General features: G+C 50.4%; 1 protein-coding gene across 1 annotated transcript in view; it reads left to right on the forward strand.

Moving 5' to 3' along the window:
* Positions 1 to 12,588, forward strand: part of PSEN1 (presenilin 1) — a 126,189-nt gene that overhangs the window by 9,367 nt on the left and 104,234 nt on the right. The window contains exon 2 of the mRNA XM_075330797.1: positions 9,662 to 9,764. The gene's annotated coding sequence lies outside the window, so the exon portion shown is untranslated. The remainder of the gene's footprint in view (positions 1 to 9,661; positions 9,765 to 12,588) is intronic.

Genomic DNA, 12,588 nt, shown 5'->3' on the forward strand with positions numbered 1-12,588 from the left:
TGACGTGCACGCAGGGTTAAGATTATGGGCGGTGCTGTGATGTTTATCGGCCTGCTTCGTTCTGCGCAAGCGCGCTGCTGGTAATCTGATCTCCGCGTCTCCTCCTGATCGGTGTAGTCACCGCTCCTCCCATCTATTTCCTGCCTCGGGGCAAGATGGGAAGGAGGTGACGTGGGGGTCAGCAGCAGCGCGCTTGCGCAGAACGAAGCAGGCCGAGGGGGCAAGCGCGGCCCCGCGATTATGGGCGGTTGCTTAGGAATAAACATCACAGCACCGCCCATAATCTTAACCCTGCGTGCACGTCACCAGCGGTGACGCTAGGCACAGTGCTCATCCCCGACAGATGGGCACTGGGCATGCGCGGCGATGGATGTAGCAGGGGGCGGCGTCCAGCATTATTGTAATCAGCGAGGGGGGCGGCATACAGGACCAGGGGGCAGACTAACGGCCATCAGGCAGCCCGCCCCCGGGACGTATTTACAGAATCAGAATCAAAAAAGGTACAACTTTATAAACACTTTTTTTAGGTCAGAAAGTGGCCACAATCATAACAGGGACCTTTATAGAATGCAGCCCAGGAGCTGCAGAGGGGGAATCTGTGAGGTTTTAGGGGACATTTCTCATGACAGGTTCCCTTTAAGGACACACGTTATCCCTTCCCCCCTGACGTTGTCAAGGGTTGGGCTCAGTGTCCCAAGGTGGATCCTCCAGTCTCCAGACTGGCGGCCAGATCCATAGTTGCAGTGGATGATGGGGCTTCACTCAAAGATGCCACTGACAGACAGATGGAGCTCTGGTTGAAATCCATCTATGAAGCTATCGGCGCGTCCTTTGCTCCGGCATTCGCAGCCGTATGGGTGCCCCAAGCTATCTCAGCTTGTCACTCGCAGATTAATACGGTCGCACATGTCTCTGCTCCGCAGGTGGTGTCCTTAACCACTCAGGCGTCGGCGTTTGCGTCCTACGCCATTAATGCTGTCCTGGACTCTGCGAGCCGTACGGCGGTAGCATCCGCCAATTCGGTGGCAGTCCGCAGGGCCTTGTGGCTCCGTGAATGGAAGGCAGACTCTGCTTCCAAAAAGTTTTTAACCGGTTTGCCACTTTCTGGCGACCGCCTGTTTGGTGAGCGATTGGATGAAATCATTAAACAATCCAAGGGAAAGGACTCATCCTTACCCCAGTCCAAACCAAACAGACCTCAACAACGGAAATCGAGGTTTCGGTCCTTTCGGCCCGCGGGCAGGTCTCAATTCTCCTCGTCCAACAGGCCACAGAAGGATCAGAGGAACTCCGATTCATGGCGGTCTAAGTCACGTCCTAAAAAGACCGCCGGAGGAACCGCTCCCAAAGCGGCCTCTTCATACCGCATCCTCGGTCGGTGGCAGGCTCTCCCGCTTTTGCGACGCCTGGCTACCACAGGTACAAGACCGTTGGGTGAGAGACATTCTGTCTCACGGTTACAGGATAGAGTTCAACTCTCGTCCTCCGACTCGTTTCTTCAGAACATCTCCGCCCCCCGAACGAGCCGATGCTCTTCTTCAGGCGGTGAGCACTCTGAAAGCAGAAGGAGTGGTGATCCCTGTTCCTCTTCAGCAACAGGGTCACGGTTTTTACTCCAACTTGTTTGTGGTGCCAAAAAAGGACGGATCTTTCCGTCCTGTTCTGGACCTAAAACTGCTCAACAAACACGTAAAAACCAGGCGGTTCCGCATGGAATCGCTCCGCTCCGTCATCGCCTAAATGTCCCAAGGAGATTTCCTAGCATCAATCGACATCAAAGATGCTTATCTCCACGTACCGATTGCACCAGAGCATCAGCGCTTCCTGCGTTTCGCCATAGGGGACGAACACTTTCAGTTCGTGGCACTGCCTTTCGGCCTGGCGACAGCCCCAAGGGTTTTCACCAAGGTCATGGCAACAGTGGTAGCAGTCCTACACTCTCAGGGACACTCGGTGATCCCTTACTTAGACGATCTGCTTGTCAAGGCACCCTCTCGAGTGGCATGCCAACACAGCCTGGACATTGCTCTGGAGACTCTCCAGAGATTCGGGTGGATCATCAATTTCCCAAAGTCAAATCTGACACCGGCCCAATCACTGACATATCTTGGCATGGAGTTTCATACTCTCTCAGCGATAGTGAAACTTCCGCTGGACAAACAGCGTTCACTACAGACAGGGGTGCAATCTCTCCTTCAAGGCCAGTCACACCCCTTGAGGCGCCTCATGCACTTCCTAGGGAAGATGGTGGCAGCAATGGAGGCAGTTCCTTTTGCGCAGTTTCATCTGCGTCCACTTCAATGGGACATTCTCCGCAAATGGGACAGGAGGTCGACGTCCCTCGACAGGAACGTCTCCCTTTCTCAGGCAGCCAAAGCCTCCCTTCGGTGGTGGCTTCTTCCCACTTCATTGTCGAAGGGGAAATCCTTCCTACCCCCATCCTGGGCGGTGGTCACGACGGACGCGAGTCTGTCAGGGTGGGGAGCGGTCTTTCTCCACCACAGGGCTCAGGGTACCTGGACTCAGCCGGAGTCCTCCCTTCAGATCAATGTTCTGGAGATAAGGGCAGTGTATCTTGCCCTAAAGGCGTTCCAGCCGTGGCTGGAAGGCAAGCAGATCCGAATTCAGTCGGACAACTCCACCGCGGTGGCATACATCAACCACCAAGGCGGAACACGCAGTCGGCAAGCCTTCCAGGAAGTCCGGCGGATTCTGCTGTGGGTGGAAGCCACAGCCTCCACCATATCCGCAGTTCACATCCCGGGCGTAGAAAACTGGGAAGCAGACTTTCTCAGTCGCCAGGGCATGGACGCAGGGGAATGGTCCCTTCACCCGGACGTGTTTCAAGAGATCTGTTGCCGCTGGGGGATGCCGGACGTCGACCTAATGGCGTCACGGCACAACAACAAGGTCCCGGCATTCATGGCACGGTCTCAAGATCACAGAGCTCTGGCGGCGGACGCATTAGTTCAGGATTGGTCGCAGTTTCAACTGCCTTATGTGTTTCCTCCTCTGGCACTGCTGCCCAGAGTGTTACGCAAGATCAGGTCCGACTGCCGCCGCGCCATCCTCGTCGCTCCAGACTGGCCGAGGAGGTCGTGGTACCCGGATCTGTGGCATCTCACGGTGGGCCAACCGTGGGCACTACCAGACCGACCAGACTTGCTGTCTCAAGGGCCGTTTTTCCATCTGAATTCTGCGGCCCTCAACCTGACTGTGTGGCCATTGAGTCCTGGATCCTAGCGTCTTCAGGGTTATCTCAAGAGGTCATTGCCACTATGAGACAGGCCAGGAAACCAACGTCCGCCAAGATCTACCACAGGACGTGGAGGATATTCTTATCCTGGTGCTCTGATCAGGGTTTTACTCCCTGGCCATTTGCCTTGCCCACTTTTCTGTCCTTCCTTCAATCCGGATTGGAAAAGGGTTTGTCGCTCGGCTCCCTTAAGGGACAAGTCTCAGCGCTCTCTGTGTTTTTTCAGAAGCGCCTAGCCAGACTTCCACAGGTACGCACGTTCCTGCAGGGGGTTTGTCACATAGTCCCTCCTTACAAGCGTCCGTTAGAACCCTGGGATCTGAACAGGGTGCTGATGGCTCTTCAGAAACCACCGTTCGAGCCAATGAAGGATATTTCTCTTTCACGCCTTTCGCAGAAAGTGGTCTTCCTAGTAGCTGTCATGCAAAGCCCCTTTCCTGGTGTTTCACCAGGACAAGGTGGTTCTGCGGCCGGTTCCGGAATTTCTCCCTAAGGTGGTTTCCCCCTTTCATCTCAATCAGGATATCTCTTTACCTTCTTTTTGTCCTCATCCAGTTCACCAATGTGAAAAGGATTTGCACTTGTTAGATCTGGTGAGAGCACTCAGACTCTACATTTCTCGTACGGCGCCCCTGCGCCGCTCGGATGCACTCTTTGTCCTTGTCGCTGGCCAGCGTAAAGGGTCACAGGCTTCCAAGTCAACCCTGGCTCGGTGGATCAAGGAACCAATTCTCGAAGCCTACCGTTCTTCTGGGCTTCCGGTTCCCTCAGGGCTGAAGGCCCATTCTACCAGAGCCGTGGGTGCGTCCTGGGCTTTGCGGCACCAGGCTACGGTTCAGCAGGTGTGTCAGGCGGCTACCTGGTCGAGCCTGCACACTTTCACGAAACACTATCAGGTGCATACCTATGCTTCGGCAGATGCCAGCCTAGGTAGGCGAGTCCTTCAGGCGGCGGTTGCCCACCTGTAGGAAGGGACCGTTTTTACGGCTCTATTACGAGGTATTATTTTACCCACCCAGGGACTGCTTTTGGACGTCCCAATTGTCTGGGTCTCCCAATGGAGCGACAAAGAAGAAGGGAATTTTGTTTACTTACCGTAAATTCCTTTTCTTCTAGCTCCAATTGGGAGACCCAGCACCCGCCCCTGTTCCCTTCGGGCTGTTGTTCTTTGGGTACACATGTTGTTCATGTTGAATGGTTTTCAGTTCTCCGAACTTCCTTCGGATTGAATTTACTTTAGACCAATTTATAAGTTCCTCCTTCCTGCTTTTGCACCAAAACTGAGGAGCCCGTGATGCACGGTGGGGTGTATAGGCAGAAGGGGAGGGGCTTTACACTTTTAAGTGTAATACTTTGTGTGGCCTCCGGAGGCAGAAGCTATACACCCAATTGTCTGGGTCTCCCAATTGGAGCTAGAAGAAAAGGAATTTACGGTAAGTAAACAAAATTCCCTTCTTCACTTCATTCGCTTATCCTTTTCCATCTGAAATGGTTAAGACCTGGTCAGTACCCCCCGTTGTGGACCCGCCAGTATCCAGGCTGGCTAAACACACGGTTATGTCCGTTTCAGACAGCGCGTCTCTCAAGGACTCGTCCGACCGCGCAGTTGATGCTGCGGTCAAATCTATTTTCCAGGCTTCGGGCTCCTCTCTTCGCCCCCTGTTTGCCTTGACATGGGTTGTGAGAGCTGTGGGTGTGTGGAGTAAGAACCTATGCAGGATGCTTCGCTCTTGTAATATTCCTAATATTCCTCCGGAGGTTTTTGAGATCCTTGATTTGATCTCCCTAGCCTCTAATTATTTTCTTCACGGCTCCCTAAATGCAGCTAGTTTGTCAACCCTAACGGCAGCCAATGCTGCTTTTGCCTGCAGAGTCCTGTGGCTAAAGATATGGAACACGTACAGTGCCTAGCATGACGCCAGGTATCCCTCAGATCCGACTCCTGTTGGAGGGAGGCTTCTGCTTTTTCGGGATATCTGGCTAGACCACACTCACGATGCTTGGGTTCGAGAAATCGTCACCTCAGGTTACAAGATCAATTTCCATTCCCTGCCGGCCAGCAGGTTTCTGCGTTCTCGTCTCCCAAAGTCTGAAACACAAAGCTAGGCCTTATTTCAGGCCATAGCCTCGTTACAAAAAGCAAACGTTATCATTCCAGTGCCCATGGAACAGCGCAGCAAAGGTTTCTATTCAAACCTTTTTGTCGTTCCCAAAAAAGATGGCTCTGTCCGCCCTATCCTGGATCTCAAAAGATTGAACAGATCCGTACGCATTCGGACCATCCGAATGGAGTCATTGAGAGCAGTACTAGCCGCCATGGAACTGGAAGAATTCCTAGCCTCCATAGATGTTCAAGATGCTTATTTACACATTCCCATATGTGTATCCCATCAACGGTTCCTTCGTTTTGCCGTAGGACACAGTCATTACCAATTCAGGGCCCTCCCCTTTGGAATGGCCACTGCGCCTCGGGTCTTCACAAAGGTCATGGCGGCCGTCATGTCCATTTTGCACCCCAGAGGCGTTCTGGTCGTTCCCTATTTGGACGACCTACTTGTCAAGGGGAGCTCTCCTCAAGTTTGCTCAGAAAGCGTGCAGATATGCTTAGACACGCTGTCAAGGCTAGGGTGGCTTATCAACTTCAAGAAGTCATCCCTCGTCAGCGCATCACCTTTTTAGGTATGCTGATAGACACGGCTCAGTCCCGGGTTTTTCTTCCAGAAGACAAGAGGTCTTCCGTCATCCGAGCCGCCCAATCCCTCCACTCCCGCCGTCACACATCCCTTCGGAATGGGATGAGAGTGTTAGGCAAGATGGTGGCAGTCATGGAAGCCGTGTCCTTTGCCCAATTCCATCTGCGCCCTCTACAACTGGATCTTTTATCCTTCTGGGACAAGAATCCAGCTTCTCTAGACCGGTCAGTCCGCTTATCTCGGACTGCGCTCCACTCCCTCGTCTGGTGGACTCAAGTCTCATCCCTATCTCAAGGGAAGTCCTTCCGTCCTGTCCACTGGCAAGTAGTCACGACAGATGCCAGCCTCATAGGCTGGGGAGCGGTGTTTCTCCACCACACTGCTCACGGACGCTGGTCTCCCTCCGAACGCTCCCTTCACATCAACGTTCTAGAGATCAGAGCCATATTTTTGGCCCTTCAGAACTTTCAGCCCCTGCTATTGGGTCTCCCTGTTCGGATCCAGTCAGACAATGCCACGGCTGTGGCTTACATCAACCGTCAGGGAGGAACTCGCAGCAGGGCAGTGATGAAAGAAGTATCCAGGATTCTTCTTTGGGCAGAGGTGCACATTCCCATTATTTCAGCTGTCCATATTCCGGGAGTAGACAACTGGGCCGCAGACTTTCTCAGCAGACCGGGTCTAGCGGCAGGGGAAGGGTCCCTCCACGACGAAGTGTTCCATCAGATCACTCTTCGTTGGGGACTCCCAGATGTGGACCTCATGGCGTCTCGGATGGACGCCAAGGTACATCCCTTCATATCCCGGTCGAGAGACCCGCTAGCGCTCGGCTCCGACGCTCTAGTCTTCCCGTGGTCGCAGTTTCGCCTGCCCTACATCTTCCCTCCGTTTCCTCTCATTCCGAGAGTAATCAAGAAAATCAAGGCGGAGGGAATTCCCGTGATCCTCGTGGCCCTGGACTGGCCCAGGAGAGCCTGGTACCCAGAGCTTCTCCAACTTCTCAGCGACACTCCGTGGCGTCTCCCCGACCACCCGGATCTTCTGTTGCAAGGTCCAATATTCCACCAGAATACAACACAGCTGCATTTGACGGCGTGGCGCTTGAATCCTTGATTCTAGCCAAGTCAGGTCCTTCTTCTAAGATAGTTCATACCATGCTTAATGCTCGGAAGCCCTCCTCCGCCAGTTTCTCACAGGACCTGGAAGACCTATCTTTCCTGGTGTGACCGTCATCACCGGTTGCCCCTTGGTTTTTCAATCCCTGGTGTGCTTGCCTTTCTGCAAGACGGTCTGGACTCGGGACTAGCTCTCAATACCCTTAAAGGTCAAGTTTCTGCCTTGTCAATTTTTTTCCAGAAGCAGCTGGCTTCTCGCCCTCAGGTCCGTACCTTTCTTCAAGGGGTAGCGCATTTGGTCCCTCCTTATCGCCACCCCTTAGATCCCTGGGATCTGAATCTGGTTCTCGGAGCTCTTCAGCTTCCTCCTTTTGAACCTTTAAGAGAAATTTCTCTTCAACGTCTCTCTTGGAAGGTTGCCTTTTTAGTCGCCATTACCTCTATCAGATGAGTGTCCGAACTGGCGGCCCTTTCCTGTCGTTCACCTTACCTGATATTCCATCACGATAAGGTGGTCCTTCGGCCTTCCCCCGCCTTTCTTCTGAAGGTCGTGTCTTCTTTCCACTTGAACGAAGACATTGTGTTGCCGTCATTCTGTCCAGCCCCGGTCCACTTTTTTGAAAAAGCCCTTCACACTCTAGATCTTGTTAGGGCTCTGCGGATCTACATCTCCAGAACAGCGCCGTTGCGCAAGTTCGATGCCCTCTTCGTCCTCTCAGAAGGACACAAAAAGGGCGACCGGGCTTCTAAATCCACGATTACTCGATGGATCAGGACTGCCATCTGTGAGGCATACAAAGCACGAGGTTCTGTTCCCCCTCAATCTGTGCGGGCCCACTCTACGCGAGCAGTGGGTGCTTCCTGGGCTATCCGCCATCAGGCTTCGGCGGCCCAACTTTGCAAGGCCGCTACCTGGTCCAGTGTGCACACGTTTACAAAATTCTACAGAGTGCATACGCATGCCTCCGCGGATGCTGCTCTTCAGAAAGAACTGTGGAAAAAAGCGCACATAGGGTCTTATCCGATGATAAATGGAGATATAACAAACAGGACAGGTACTCACCTGCTATGGTTGTGACAGGCACAACTCCTGGGAAAGCCAAAACAATTGAATGTAAAGAAAGCGGTCAGCTGCAGCCCCGATAAAGCCGTGGAGAAAAAACAATTGAGATCATCTCAATTGTTTTTTCTCCACGGATGCTGCTCTTGGAAGACAAGTCCTTCAGGCGGCAGTGGCCCATTTATAAGTGGCCACTGCTCGGTTTCTTGACAGTGTTGATATGTGTTCACTGCAGTTGTTAGTCAGCTCTTAGTCTGATGTTATACACTGTTAATAGTTCAGTTCCCACCCAGGGACTGCTTTGGGACGTCCCACTGTCTGTGTCCCCCAATGAAAAGGCGAGAAAGGAAATGACATTTTTGTGTACTCCCCGTAAAATGTCTTTCTTGGAGCCTTTCATTGGGGGACACAGCTCCCACCCTTGTGGTTTTGGTTGTCCTTCTCCTACTGCTTTTACACCAAACTGAGCTAGTTTCCTGCCTAGCTAGCGTATATGCTGTGGGGGGAGGAGCTAACACTTTTTCAATCTAGTGTCACGCCTCCCCTGGAGATACCATAATACCCACTGTCTGTGTCCCCCAATGAAAGGCTCCAAGAAAGGCATTTTACGGTGAGTACACAAAAATGTCATTTTCCCAAAAAGCTCTACTTTTGTCTCATCTGACCAGAGAACATTCTTCCAAAACGTTTTAGGCTTTCTCAGGTTTTGGCAAACTACAACCTGGCTTTTTTATGTCTCGTGGTAAGAAGTGGGGTCTTCCTGGGTATCCTACCATACAGTCCCTTTTCATTCAGACACCGACGGATAGTACGGGTTGACACTGTTGTACCCTCGGACTGCAGGGAAGCTTGAACTTGTTTGGATGTTAGTCGAGGTTCTTTATCCACCATCCACACAATCTTGCGTTGAAATCTCTCGTCAATTTTTCTTTTCCGTCCACATCTAGGGAGGTTAGCCACAGTGCCATAAGCTTTAAACTTCTTGATGGCCCTTTTAGTCAATATCCAACTCTTTGACAAGTTTAAAGATATGACAAGGGAAATTTCCAAGGCCAGGTATCCATCCACAGACAGCTGTTTCGGGGTATTGCCCCTCATCAGTGTGGAGTAGGATTCTAATGTTATTTTTGTGCTTTATGTCCTGATGAAGGGAGCAGAGCTCCTGAAACGCGTAGACATAAGCTACAATAAAGGAATATTGAATATCTTCTCGTCCTTGTGCCTGGTGAATAGCGCGGCATAAAACCCCTTCTCCGTTATTACGCTCTCTGGTGCAGATTGGTGAGAGCCTAGGTGGTGTCTGAGATCATACAGTATATTTTCTTATACATTGCTACACTTAAGTTTGTCTGCAAGTCTGAGCTCGCCCGCTATTTTGCAATGAGAAGCTACACACTGTGTAATGTGCTTGTGTATACACCCTGTTCTGCATCTGGAAGAATCCTTGATGTTTGCAATATGTAGGTGTAGAATCTAATTATCCTTCACTCTGTATTTGAGAGTTGATCTGACTACTTCTTCTGTTATGATTTTTTAGATTCTCTTTTCTTGGACCCTTTCGATGCTTGTTTGTGTTCTCACATAAGAATCTATGAGGAAAAACCATAAAAAGGAACTGGTGAACTCTTAACTACACTTCTGTAAGTATCCCTGGTTCTGCAAATCTTGCCAGAAACCAGGAAGGTATTTAAACCACAAGAAATACTAGAAAACTTCTATGAATTTTGCAAAGACCAGTGTCTCACAACTGACTCCTATTCAAAATCACGTTAGAGTACAATGTGACCAATTTATTAACAGTCGCATAGCCCTTAAAAATTTGACTCCTTTATCATCGGGCTCTTCCAACAATCTGTTTATGGAGGTCTCCTGACTAGAGATGGGCGAACCTGTAGGTGTTCGGGTATGGCGAGTCCGGCTGGACTTTATAAAATAAACAAAAAAAAAACCGGACAACTGGAGGCTGGTATTCTTTGACTGGGGAAGACCATGGCTATTGGACCCCCGTAACCTAAAAATAGCAGCCTGCAGCTGCCCCAGAATTAGCACATCCATTAGATGCGCTAATTCTGACTTTCTGTCCGGCTCATCCCAATTGCCTAGAGCATTTGTTAATCGGGGCAATATAGGGTGTTAATGACAGCTGTGATTTGTTAACAAAATCACAGCTGTCACCAAGCCCGAAGTTATGAATACGAACTGTGGAAGAAAAAGCTCAATAAGGTCTTATCCCAGTGGGGGAAGGGGTGAAATAATGACTCACACTCACCTATAATGGTTGTGACAGCCACAAACACTATGCAGGCATATAGGAATCCGGGTCCAGGCAGCAGCCCCAAGAGACGGCAGATAACAGAGAGTAATAGAGGATCCGCGCCAAGGACTTGATGGATTCAGAAGGAGATTAATGCTTCTTGAATAACATGCACAGGTTGACGCGTTTCAGGAGTCACAGCTCCCTTCATCAGGACGACAGGCAAAAGGAACGTCAAATCTCAAATTTTGATGTTCCTTTTGCCTGTTGTCCTGATGAAGGGAGCTGTGACTCCTGAAACGAGTCAACCTGTGCATGTTAATAAAGAAGCATAAATCTCCTCCTGAATCCATAGAGTCCTTGGCACGGATGCAAGACCCTTCCTCTAATACTCTCTGTTACAAGCCCGAAGTTAGTAATGGGGACTAAAAATCTGATGTTGAAGCTCCTTTCACAAGGTGGGTTATAACATCTGATCAGTGGGGATCCTGGGTGCCAGACCCCCTTCCAATCTGATATTGATGATCTATCCTAAAATTTGGACTTTCCTATCAAAAATACACAAAGTGCACTAACAGCCACTTGTGATCCAAAGATATTTAACTACCGTGTCCTAGTTTTTGTATTTAATCACTATCGAGGGAAGCTAGACAGGGTACAAAATATCTTTTTCAAGTTGGCAAGGCTGCTGAATTTTCCAAGAGGAAGACGCTTCAGGAAATAACAGTTTTTGTTTTTCTGGAATTTTCTTAAAGGGAACCGGTCACCAGTTTTATGGCCTATAAGCTGCGGCCACCACCAGTGGACTCTTATATACAGCATTCTTTTTTTTTTTTAAATTCTTTTATTTATAAATGTAATCCTTTAACAGTACACGTAACAGTTCTTAAGATCAAATGGACCTTTGTAAGATACATTCAACACACCAAAAAATAGGACATAAGGCACACTCTACATTTTTACATTGACAGAAAATGTTCCCACAAATGCCCCCTTTCAGGTGTATAGACATTCAAGGTTCCATCTAGCTTTTTCAAAGAATAAATTCACATTTAACAGGTAACATACGTAACTCACCAAGAATAGTAAGAAGCGAAAGAGGAAAAGACCAGAAAGAAAGCAAGAGAAATAAAACAAAGAATAGAAAAGAGTGAGAAACTGGGGAAAAGGAGGAGGGTGGTGGGGGGGGAGGGCTGGGAGGTGGAGGGGCCAGGTGAGGGTAAGAAGGGGTGGGGGGGGCTGGGAGGTGAAGGGGCCAGGTGAGGGTAACAAGGGGTAGGGGGGGGTCTGGGGATCCGCTTATGTATTACCTTCTGTGGTTCCCTCAGCCGCCTCAACACCGCCCACCAGAGCACCATAGTCCTCCGAGTGCTGGAAGTCCATCCACTCCCTCCACGTGGCCCAAAATTTTTCATATGAGTTGTGTAATGATGAAGTTAGATCCTCCATATACATGAGGTCATTGACCTTATTGATCCATTGAACCAGCGAGGGGGGTGCCGTGCTCCTCCATCTCTCTGGGATGCACACTCTCGCCGCCATGATGAGGAATTTCCGCAGAGATTTTTTGTATATTTTTTCAGAAGTCCCACAGTGATGTAACAGGGCGGCAGCAGGTCCCAATTCCTCCTCTCCACCCGTCACCCGTGAAATGATATCAGACACTCCCCTCCAGAAGGGCCGGATCGCCTCACACTCCCAGAACACGTGTAGAATGTTGCCCTCTGCTGTGCCACACCGCCAGCACATGGGATCAACCGTTGGGAACATCGCATGTAACCTCGAAGGTACTCTGTACCATCTGGTTAGCAGCTTGTAGCTAGCCTCTTGAAACCTGGAGCTGATGGAGGATGTGTGCGCCAATCTGAAGACCCTTTCCCACTGTGTTGGTGTCAGCTGGATTCCCAGATCCCGTTCCCACTGTGAAGCAAAAGGGGGGATTTGTTGGTCCGGGGGCGAAGATAAGAGCGAATATACTGCCGAAAGAGAATGCCGTATCGTGCCTGGTCCCATACATATTTGTTCTATATACAGCATTCTAACATGCTGTATATAAGAGCATAAGCCGCTGTGTCAACATAAAAAACATTTCATAATACTTACCTAAACCGGTCGCTGCGGTGCTGGTTGGCCCGGTGGGCGGTGCTGTTCTCCGGGACCGGCGCCTCCTCTCTCGGCCATCTTGCTCCTCTGTCTTCTGAAGCCTGTGT

The sequence above is a fragment of the Anomaloglossus baeobatrachus genome, chromosome 12 (assembly GCF_048569485.1).
Source record: "Anomaloglossus baeobatrachus isolate aAnoBae1 chromosome 12, aAnoBae1.hap1, whole genome shotgun sequence".
In the NCBI taxonomy this organism is placed as follows: domain Eukaryota; kingdom Metazoa; phylum Chordata; class Amphibia; order Anura; family Aromobatidae; genus Anomaloglossus; species Anomaloglossus baeobatrachus.